This window comes from Eubalaena glacialis, chromosome 6, assembly GCF_028564815.1.
Source record: "Eubalaena glacialis isolate mEubGla1 chromosome 6, mEubGla1.1.hap2.+ XY, whole genome shotgun sequence".
Classification (NCBI taxonomy): domain Eukaryota; kingdom Metazoa; phylum Chordata; class Mammalia; order Artiodactyla; family Balaenidae; genus Eubalaena; species Eubalaena glacialis.
The window spans coordinates 144,640,271-144,652,293 of NC_083721.1; positions in this window are offsets into that span (position 1 = coordinate 144,640,271).

The following is a 12,023-nucleotide window of genomic DNA, read 5'->3' on the forward strand; positions in this document are numbered from 1 at the left end:
TGTGATGTGTATTTTACCACAATAAAACAAAACAAAAAACAGTGTCTTAGCCTGGAAGTTAAGAGACATGAATTCCATTTATGCCATAATTAACTCTGTGAACTTGGGTGATTTTAATATTACTGAACCTGAATCTATACAATGAAACTATTTTAGATTATCTTTTTAGGCATAACCCATTTTAACTCTACATTAGCTATTTATCTTAAATAAAAGTGAATTTACTGGAAAAATGAATAGGAAATTGGATAGTCAGGAGGGACAAGAGAACTGGGTAAAAGAATGACCACTATGTTCACACACCAGGTCCAGTCTTGTCCACACCACCATCATGATGTGTTAACTCTGACTGCTCCCTGCATTCTTGTTGTTCACATTAAAAGTCGTAAGTCATGTATTTCTCCAAAGAAGACATGTGAAAAGATTCCCAACTTTGCTAATTATTAGAGAAATGCAAATCAAAACTACAATGAGGTAACACCTCAGTCAGAGGCAGTCAGAATGGCTATCATCAAAGTCTTCAAATAATAAATCCTGGAGAGGGTGTGGAGAAAAGGGAACCCTCCTACACTGTTGGTGGGAATGTAAATTGGTATAGGACTGTAGAAAACAGTATAGAGTTTCCTCAGAAAATAAAGTTGCCATCCATATGATCCAGCATTCCCACTCCTGGGCATATATCCAGAAAAAACTTTAATTCGAAAAGATACATGCACCCCTATGTTCATAGCAGAACTACTTACAATAGACAAGATATGGAAGCAGCCTAAATGTCCATTGACAGATGAACAGATAAACAAAATGTGGTACATATATACAATGGAATACTACTCAGCCATTAAAAAAGAACAAAATGATGCCATTTGCAGTGACATGGATGGACCTAGAGATTGTCATACTAAGTGAAGTAAGTCAGAAAGAGAAAGACAAATATCGTATGATATCATTTATATGTGGAAAGTAAAATATGGTACAAATGAACATATCTATGAAACAGAAACAAACTCACAGACATAGAGAACAGACTTGTGGTTGCCAAGGGGGAGGGTGGATGGGGGAGAGATGAACTGTGAGTTTGGGATTAGTAAATGCAAACTATTATATATAGAATGAATGAATAACAAGGTCCTACTGTAGAGCACAGGGAACTATATTCAATATCCTGTGATAAAGCATAGTGGAAAAGAATATGAAAAACGGAATCACCTTGCTGTACACCAGAAACCAACCAACACAACGTTGTAAATCAACTATACTTCAATAAAATAAATTTTTTAAAAATTGTAAGTCATGGAAGAGATTGTCCCCACTGGCCAAGCTAGATCTGTCTGCCCAGAAGAAGAGGAGGATGCACCTGGCCCCTTTGGGTTCCTCATAGAAAACAGGCAATTCCTCTGACCCACACCACTCACCACGAAGGGAAAGGCACAGGGGAACCAGATGCTTAAGGGTCAAAACACCAATACCCACTCTTTCTTTGTTCTTGAAATTCTCTCTGTCAGCTTCTATCACACCAGGTTCTCCTAGTTTTTCTCCTGCTTCTGAAACATTCTTCCTTCTCTCAGGCTTTGCTTTCTCTCCCTGATTCTGAAAGCTCTGACTTCTTCAAGGCTCTTCTGTTAGACCTCTTCTTTTCTTTATCAATATACCCTCATATCCTTGCTCAATATTTCAACTCCTAATTCTGCCGATGGACCCCACAAATCTCTATCAACTGTCTGACTTCTCCTGTAGTCCAGATGCACGTATATCACTGCCAACTGGACCTACGACATCTTAACTTCATGATGTCCAGAACCACATTCCTCAGCTTCCTCCCTCATGATCTCCCTCTTTTGGGTTGTGTCTTGTTTGGGGGAAAATTATGCTCAGAGACTGAGACTGTCTTTGCCAATATTTTAGTTAACACTGGTTGACTGTGAGAATTGTAAGAATTTCACAAGCCAGTAGCATACAGGATAATGTCTCTTACTTAATAAACCAATAAAGAAATAACACACTCCAGACCAATGATAGATTAATTACACGATTGCTCCAGGCAAAGGGGAGAGGACAGGAATAAAGCCCAAATTTAACTGAGGTGAAACTTTCCTTGAGTTGGTTCTCCGGAGAGTCAGTTTAGCCAATCAGGAGCTGACGTCCAGCTGCGGGTGAAACTTAAAGTCCCTGTTGCTAAAGCACGTTGCTAGGGAAGAAGGCTCCAGTGGTGGCGGGCAAGATGAGCTTTTCTTCCAGCCACTTCATGGTTCGCACCACTTGTCCACGCAGGAGCTAACGCCCCAAGGTCTCTGGAGAGCTATTTAGATCAGCCAAGAGTCACCTTGCGCAGACCGAACACCCTGGAGAGTTCTCACAATCTCTGGGTGTTTACAGGTTAACGGTCCCCTCCCACACTTGCTTCTTCATATGTTCTTATCCCCAAGCCCCCAGCAGCGGCCCCCAGCAGCTGAGCTCCTGAGTGCTGCTGGGCAATCACAGGTGCCATGAAAGTTGTTTTATATCAAAACAACTTTACAATCAGGGAACTGTTCAGAAAAGGAAGTTTGAGCCGCAGCGCTTGTGTTACAGGCAATCTGGGGATAAAAGGAACTGCGGAAGCCACTGGAAAAAGAAGGATGGAAGAAATCAGACTTTCAGGTGAATCTAAACAATGCTTCTGGAAGCCAGAGCAGTCATTGATACGATGATAGCACTCTCCCTCTCATTGACCGGAACCAGAAATCAGATAAGAAACCTGGTCGGAAAGAAATTCAGATGAGCAGTATGGGATCAAACATAAAATCATTAGATAACAACTATTCCACACTGAATGAGAGCGGGGACCACAATAGAACACTGGATTGATCTGGGATCTAGGCGAAATGGAGCCATTGAAGGGAATACCCCTGATGCAGAAGATTTAGCATCGCTCTCTCTACTACATCTGGGCTTATAATATATGTACTTTTGTCTTTTGGTGGTGAAAAAAAACTTTACAAGTTCATTTTTCTATAAACAAATGGATTGCCTACCTTGGTAAATGGCAGTACAACCCACCTTGCTTCCAAGGCATGGAAATTATGTTAACCTAGCTCTCTTCATGGTTACCCACGTCCAACCAACCACCATGTCTTGTGGATTGAACCTCTGAGATATTTCCTGCACCCTCACTTGCTCTTAACCCACACTGTCAAGCCCTTGTCCTCTTCACAAAGGCTACTGGAGTTGATGTCCAAATCAAACCAGAGAAACTGACCATTATTGTTACTTATAAAACAGTATGTTTTAGAGCTGCAATCACAATATATGCTTATACTGAAGAAAATTCCCAATAAAAATTAAAATTATTTACTGTATTACATGGCTGTGTTTTAACTTTTTGTGTATTTCTTTTAGCATGGTAACTTCAAAAAATCAGAGCAAAAGTCACATTAGATGTCATAGTTATGTGGATACATTGATTTAATATGTGAAATCAGTTTTAGATGATTACCATTTTTTAATCTTGGAAATATTCCAGCTCCACTGATTGAAACTTCATAACTTATTTGAAAGGCTGAATCATATCTGATTGTTTAAAGGAGCTTTTTGGAATAGAATTTGACCAACATCATTCAAGTTTTCCCCTGACCATGGCTGTCAGCACTCAGTGTTTTCATTCTTTTATAGAATCCATTGTTTTAAAACTGGAAATATCAAAGGTCAGATTTTTCGTGGCAGCCCTAAGTCTGAAGGAATTATTCTGTGACTTAAATTACTGCCATTTAAAACAAAATTAAAAGATACCGATGCATTTTTTTTTCTATGTGGAGTTAAGAAGGAAGTCATTTCTCAGTACAGATAGAACAGTCTATGTTGTCAACAGGCAATGCTTTCATTAAATATCCAAGAAACAGCTATTTCAATGTAAATGCTCCAGATGGCTTCATCACAGCCTTCCCACCCCTCCACACTCTCCCTTGTTACTTATGCAAGTCTTTTTATATATACACCGATGTGCCTGTTTATCCCCCCAAGGGCTGATGCTTTTTAATAAGTGTAAAGGGGTATTTTTCTGATTTGACTTGGGATCCAGGTGGCAATTGGTGAGAACAACACTCACTCCCAAGGCACCATGAGTCTCAGGTGGCAGCCACTGAAATTCACGGGCATCTTCACTTTGTGACTAGTTGAGAAGGGAAGAATTTAGATGATGATAGAGTCCAGAAAATGCAGAGAGAAGATGGTGCTCTGGAAGAGGTGATGACGCATTTAAGACTTACCCTGCTCTCGGGGCTGGGAGTGAGTTGGTCAGGTGAAGTGTCTGAGAGCTACAATCAGGTCTTCATGTACTTTCATGAGGGACTTGGTGAAGCTCTGGGAAGAAGCAAGTCTGCTTCGGGTGTAGGTGACAGCGTGGCATGGAGTTCTCCATGGCAATGGCAAGAGCCGTTCTCCCTTCCTTTGCAGTCTGCTATGACACATCAAAGACCAGTAGCTCTGGGAGCGTAGAAGACAGACTTTTTCAAGGTGTGAAAAAGTCACACCTTGGCAGGAGTGACATTTGGGAGTGGGTATTTGAGACACAGTTGTCCAGAGCACACTGCCTAGTTTGTCAGCACATACATGGGTATCAATGCAAAATACTTAACTTGACAGCAGCCTATTAGACCAGAAGCCTGCTGTAAATCACTGCTGTACCAGTACCTGCCAGGTAAAGATCAGCCCTTTGTGGACTCTCAGAGATACTCAGAGGAGATTTTGAAAGTGGAAGAACGTTCCAGTCTGGGCAGACTGGGCAAGAACCAGAACTTTGGGTTCTTGAAATTTCATTGGTCTCTACAAACCGAGGAGGTCTTGGTTATATTAGCATTACAAAGGTATCCAGTTTTAGCGAAAAGAAATACAGATTTACCTTCGGAATGTCAGCTGCCACCCTGAGAATGGGGGCGGGGATGCTTTTTTTTTTTTAACAAGCAGAAATAACCTTAACCATATGATTTAGGGAGCAGTGCTTTGAACTAAGCTATTACTAATAGAGTAGCCTTCAAATAACTTTAGTATGTGAGCGAATAGAATGTTTAATAAAGAACTCTATGTGATGCCAAGAATACATTCTTTCATAATATAGTGGGATTTCATCAATCAATTCTGGCAAGCAGACCGAGTATTGTGTAGAATTTCAGAATCAAAATTAAAGCATTACAGGGCTAAGAAAAACCTGTTCTTTCATTAAGACAGTTCCTTTCCTTGTGAACTATGGTCTAGTGCAGAAATTTTTAATAGTTTTATTTTAGGACATTTAGAAATAACAGCAAAAAAAAAGAAACTTTTTGCTCAAAAATTTCCTGGTGTAATTTCTCAATGATATTCTTTTGTTTCCCAACTTGTGGGACTTATGAACAATTTGCTCGGTTCTGTATGTATTTAGGCATAGATTTGCTTAATCCATCACTAGGTTCTAGGGCCCTGGAACACTACTTCAATATCTACCCCCCAGGCTTCAACACCTCGTTTTGTTCTAAGGTGAAAAGGAGGGCTTCCGTTTATACCAATGACCCAACAGGAGGACATTGTGATAGATAATATATTTGTGGAATTGTCAATAACTGAGAATCTTTGGTGGCAGTGTGGGAATATTTCAGTCAAAATAGTCAAGGAGATTTTGGTTGAAGTTTTATTTCTGGAAACTTATCTATAAATTCTGGTCTGGATTCTGTCACAAATTAACTGCATAATGTTGAGTCTTAATTAACGTCTCTGGGCCTCAGTTTCCTGATAGAGAAATTGATTTAAATAATGTTTTGTAAAGAACAAATTATGGGAAACACAAATCCTAAGAGTTGCTGCTTTTCAAAAGGGGCCTATAATCCAAACAGGTTTAAAAATATGTCATATCAACAGCCATTTCTCAAGTCTATGTGGCCATTATCAGAAGTCAGCCAACTTATTTAATCATGGAATCCTTTTTCAGGTTACCACCTATTAAAATCCAGATAGAGCACATTAGGAAAGCCTAGATTAAATGATCCATATGCCTGTTTCCAGCTAAGAAAATCCTCTAAAAATAATATTTCTAGACTTCATGAAAATTATTGCTAAATGACAAAATCATAAAACAAAATTATAAGTAAGCTAAGACTTTAATAAAGTACAGACATCTTCATTCTTATGGACCAATAGTAAGAAAATGCACAAAATTGAAAACAATCCTATTAAGGTGATAACATTAGGCTTTTATCTTTCAAAATCACTTTTTTTGTCAATATGTTTTTATAATTAAAAAATAATTTTTGCACAGAAACGAAATTTTTCTCTCTTTGTCTAGGAAATAGTATCATTCTGCTAATGTCATCTGCTAGTGTCATTCTGTCCCTTTTAGGTCATTCTTTGATTATCAAACTTTTGGCTCTTCTTAGTGGGGTGTAGCTACCATAAATAAATGGACATTTCCAGTCACATTTCAGTGACTGTTGCTTCAAGAAGTAGTCATTAGCCTGTGGGAGCAGGAAACAATCACACACACACTTGTATGTATCCCTCGTACCTACTCCCTTGGGATGTTTAGCCAAACCATTCAACCACTATGTGGCTTTGTCCACTGAACTAGAAAAGAACACTCCTGACCTTATCATCATGACCCACATTCATAACCGGTCCTGTCTGTCAAGGCCAAATTGATTTGTGCACTCACCTGGATGTGCTGATACAATCTTACTCGTTCCTCTCTGCTACTGAACTTTAGATGGAGAAATGGGGTTTAGATTGTTCCTTCAAATAAAATTTGTTGAAAAATGGAAAAAGTTTACATTAGTTAAATTTCTGTTTTCAGTGATGTCAAAAAATTTCTTTGATTGCAGTTTTAGCTGTTCCATGTGTTGTCCTTTGGAAGAGTCCTGATATCTATGGTTAAAAAAAAAATAAAGGAGGACTATTATCCTAATGAACCAAGCAGAGGTTTTCTTCTCTCAAGGAATAATTCCTCATTGATCTAAATAAAATTCATGTTAAGATAGAAATTAGATTTCAAACATTGGAACCATATAAAGCAAGAGCTAAAAAGTCATACTTATGGCCTTAGTGTCCCAGAAGAGAAATTCTCCCTCTCTTTTCCTTTCATCCTGGTGGTGAGGCCAAATCTGATATTAAGAGGAAGTGCTATCTTTCTTAGTTTTTCTATTAGGATGGTTCAATCAGCATCGTTGCCGTAGGCAATAACTACCTTTGCCTCCAAAACATTCCTCTTCCCCTGCAGTCTTTGGACATTAAGAGCTTTTCCTTCTGCCAGCAGTATCACTGCTGGGAATCTCTCCACCATTTTTTAACTGAACTTGAGCTTGTTTTAGAAATACATGAGCAGATCTGATTCATGCTTTCAACCAGTTGACTGCATATGTTTTCATCATACCTGACTCCAAATAGTTGCAGCCAGCTGTCAGATCCTTTTCATATTCCAGGTTGTTGACCAGAGGGTATTGCTTTCTTTATTATTGCAAGATGAGTGGAACCACCTGCAGTTTGAGGGGGTTTTGAGTTGAAAAAAATAGAAAAGAAAAGAGAGATAGAGAAGAGGAAGAAAGGAAGGAAGGAAGGAGAGAAGGAAGAAAGAAAGAAAGAAAGAAAGAAAGAAAGAAAGAAAGAAAGAAAGGAAGAAAGAAAGAAAGAAAGAAAGAAAGAAAGAAAGAAAGAAAAAGAAAGAAAGAAAAAGAAAGAAAGAAAGAAAGAAAGAAAGAAAGAAAGAAAGAAAGAAAGAAAGAAAGAAAGAAAGAAAGAAAGAAAGAAAGAAAAAGAAAGAAAGAAAAAGGAGGAAGGAAAGAAAGGAAGAAAATCCTAAGGTTGGTAGAAGACAGTAAATAAAAGTGGTTGTCTGTTTTCTTTTTAGTCAACAGTAATAAGATATAATTTACTTATGTTAAAAATCACCCATTTGAAGTAGATCAATTTCAATAAGTTTTGACAAATTTATTTACCTAGCAAGCACAGTTGATAGAACATCTCCCTCACCCCTCATACCCCATTATACTCAATCCCCCCCAACCCGCTGCCTCAGGTAACCACTAATCTGTTTTCTGTCACTGTATATTGATTTTTCCTGTTGTAGAATTACATATAAATGGAACCAAACGGTATATACTCTTTTGTGTCGGGCTTCTTTCATTCAGTATGATGTTTTTGCAATTCATCCACCCTGTAGTATATATCAGTAATTCATTCCTTCTTATTTCTGAGTAGTATTCCGTAGTACGGATGTGCCACGATTTTTTTTGTCCATTCACCAATTGACGGCCATTTAGGTTGTTTAAAGCTTAGGACAATTATGAATAAAACAGCTATGAACATTTGTTCACAAGTCTTTATGTGAATAATGCTTTCATTTCTCTTGGGTGAATATCTAGGAGTGAGATGGCTGGACCATTTGGTACCAGCTTTTAAAAAGCCAGCGAAGGCTCTCTAAATCTTTGTTTCTTCTGTTTTACATTATTCACTGAGCTTTCTCAGCTCCCCCAAAAGTGTCTGCCTTCAAAGAACAGGAATAGAACTGTCTGAAAAAAAGGAAAAAGGAAGCAAAGCAGAAGTTTATCCCATCAGTGTCTTCTGTTCAGATTGTGTCTGACTGTACTGGCCAAGAGAAAGTCCCAGATCATCTCATCTATTTAACACTGTTGTAAATGATCTTGCTTTCTAAAATTTCTTTTTCCAATATTGGATTGCTTGTTTACAGAAATTGGATTTTTATTTGTTCACCTTAGTTCCTGTGGCCTTGCTAAACTCACTTATTATTTCTAGAAGGTTTTTGGTAGATTCCTTGGAATTTTCTACATTAAAATATTATGTTATTTGCAAGCAGGGACAGTTTAATCTCTCTCTTTCTAAATTCTATGGCTTTTATTTCTTTTTCTTGCCTTATTGCAAAAAATAAGGGTGATGAGAAAGGATATCCTTGCCTTTTCCTGATAGTAGGGGGAAAGCATTCATCCTTTCAATATTAAGAATGATGTTAGTTTTAGATTTTTTGGTAGAGGCCCCTTATCCAATTGTGGAAGTTATTTTCTATTAGTAGTTTGCTAAGAGTAGGATTTTTTCAAATTTTTTCTGCATATTGATAAGACCATGTGGGTTTCCTCTTTACATTGTTAATGTGGTGGATTGCATTGATTGATTCCCACATTTTGAAGCAGTTTTGCAATCTCTGGATAAGCTCTGCTTGTTCATGATACATTATTCTTTTTACATAATGCTGGGCTCAATTTGCTATTTTTTGAGGAATTTTTTGTCTATGTTCTTGGGAGATATTTGTGTGTAGTTTTCTTTTAATGTCTTGGTTTTGTATGAGATAATCCTAGCTTCATAAATTGAGTTGAGAAATATCTCCCCCTCTACTATTTTGTGGAAGTGATTGTGTAAATTTAGTATTATTTAATGCTTGGTCAAATTTATCAGTGAAATCACCTGGGCCTGCAGATTTCTTTTTATAATTTTTTTAAACTCTGAATTCATTTTCTTTAATAATTATAGGACTATTTATGTTATCTATTTCTTCATGGGTGAGCTTTAGCAGTTTGTCAGTTTTGAGGAATTGGTCCATTTCACCTTGGTTGTAGAATTTATGTGCACAGAGTTGTTCATAGTATTTCTTTATTATCCTTTTACCTGCTGTGTCTGTAGTGATATCATCTCCTTTATTCCTGATATGGGTAATTTGTGTCTTCTTTTCTTTGTCATTCTTGCTAGACTTAAAAATATTTTATTGATATTTTCAAAGATTCAGGTTTGGTTTTATTTATTTCATCTATTGCTTTTCTGTTTTGCTTTCTGCTTCTTATTATTTTCTTCCTTCTACTCAGTTGGGTTTATTTTTCTCTTCTTTTTTTAAGTTTCTAAAGGTGGTAACTCAAGTTATTTCTTTCAGACTTTCTTTCTTTTAAAATATAAGCATTTCATGCTATAAATGTCCTTCTAAGCATTGCTTTAGCTGCTTCTACAAGTTTTGACATGTTATATTTGAATTTTTGTTCACTTCATAATATTTTCTAATATCCTTTGTTACTTCCTCATTGACCCATGGATTATTTAGAAGTATATTGTTTAATTTGTTAGTGTTTGGAGATTTTCCTATTATCTTTCTGTTACCTGTTTCTAGTTTAATTCCATTACATCTGAAGATATACTTTGTATAATTTTGATTTTCTCAAATTTAGCTCTCCTTAGTTTCTTGCATTGTCATCTAATCAGCAATTTCTATTTGAGTGAAACAAATGTTCTAAATATGGAAATATTCACTAGAATAGATTAAAATCAGGTCAATATGATGCCTCATTACCATTGGTAAAGATACTTTTCCAGCATATGTTTGTAATGAAAGTGAACTTGTTTTGTATATTTATCATCAGTTGAAAAATTTGAAAGAAATATTTCACACATTAGAAGCTTATTGTTTGGGGAGTCATGCGGATAATATACTTTGGTTTGTGAATAGAATTTCCATTCCACCCTGCTCGTACCTTATCTATTCTAGCCAGTAGGAAAGGAAACTTCATATTTGGGTAAGATTTTACAAACAATTAAGCAACCATGAAACATTCTCAGAAATAAAGGTTTGAGATGGGTTTCTTACAGACAAATATTGCTCTATGTTATGGTAGTATTTTCCTCATTGCAGGCTTTTCTATTCACGATTTTTTTTTCCACATGTCATAAGATGTCCTGGAAGATATAATGATACGCAGGGTTGGGGCTTTGATATGCAAATTAGTAGCCTCTAATACGGAGTTTTCAAGAATGAAAAAAAAAAAAATCTTTCTCGAATGTGCCATACTTTCCCTGTTAACAGAATCTCATGTCAGGAGCTGGGGTATCCCAATCCATTGCTCTTAAATTTCACTGTGAATGACTCTCCTGAAAGCACCCAGGGCATTTCTCTCTGGACCACGTTATGAAAGCCATGGCTGTAATCAATATGTGGTTTATTTATGTTCCCAGGTAAGTAGTTATCTGGAATATTTTCGGTTAGCCTGTTCCACCCCATTCACGTTACTAGTAGTCCTGGAATTTCCTGCTGTATTTGAAAACACTTTGCCAATAAAATTATGTTAAGAATAGCTACCATAGTGATGGAGATTAAACAGACCCAAATGCAACTTGGCACCAGTGAGAGGTGGAAATCAGTGGATAACTACCTCAGCCTTCGCATCACTCAGGGGACAATCCCGAGCTTCATTCTACATGGTTCCTTTGAGTCTCTAATGGGACTTAGCCCTAGTTGTTCTCCTGTAATCCACTGGTTAACACACACTTCACTGCATTTTCCCCCTTCTGTGTCTCACTTTGACAGCTCCTTCTTCCAAAATACACTGCTGGAAACCAAGTCTAAGTCCTAGCATTTGCTTTCATGGGAATCCAAAATAAAACAGTAGTTATTCAATACATATTTGTTGGATAGATTTTAAAATGTAGTTTCATAAAAAGAAAACATGACAAATAGAACATTAAATAGAGAGAATGCACTAAGACTGCTTCCCCACTTGGCTTTTATTGACATTTGGATGTGTTCTCCTCATCATCTCCTCATCCAGCTCCCTAGTAGGACTCCAGGAATATCTCCCTGGCTGGGAGAGGTAGGAGTACCTTGTTATTGTTCCTTAAGTGGCCTCCATGATGCCATTTTGGGGTATGGAATGGTTTTGTCACCATTGGGCAGTGATGAAATTCTTGACTGTCCTCTTGACCACCTCTGACACCACCCCCCTGGGGAGGCTGGGGCAATTGTTACAGTCTCTTGAGAGTGGAAATCTAGACTCTCCATTCAGCTTTGCTGGCCTGGGTAGGGGTAGGGCACAGTGTTTTCTGTGTTGTATGTCTGGAGTAAGTCAGTTATTGCCTAAAAGTTTTCTGTCTTGCTAGACTGCTCCTTTTCTTTTCCTTTGTCTAGAGAAAGCAGGCTTTTGGGGATTTCTTTTGTTTGTGTCCATTGGCATTTCTGGGTTGCTGGCTTCTTCAACTCCAAGTCTGGGATGTATGAGGCAAAAAGGAAACTTGGGGAACTTATCACTATGTTGTTCCTTGGG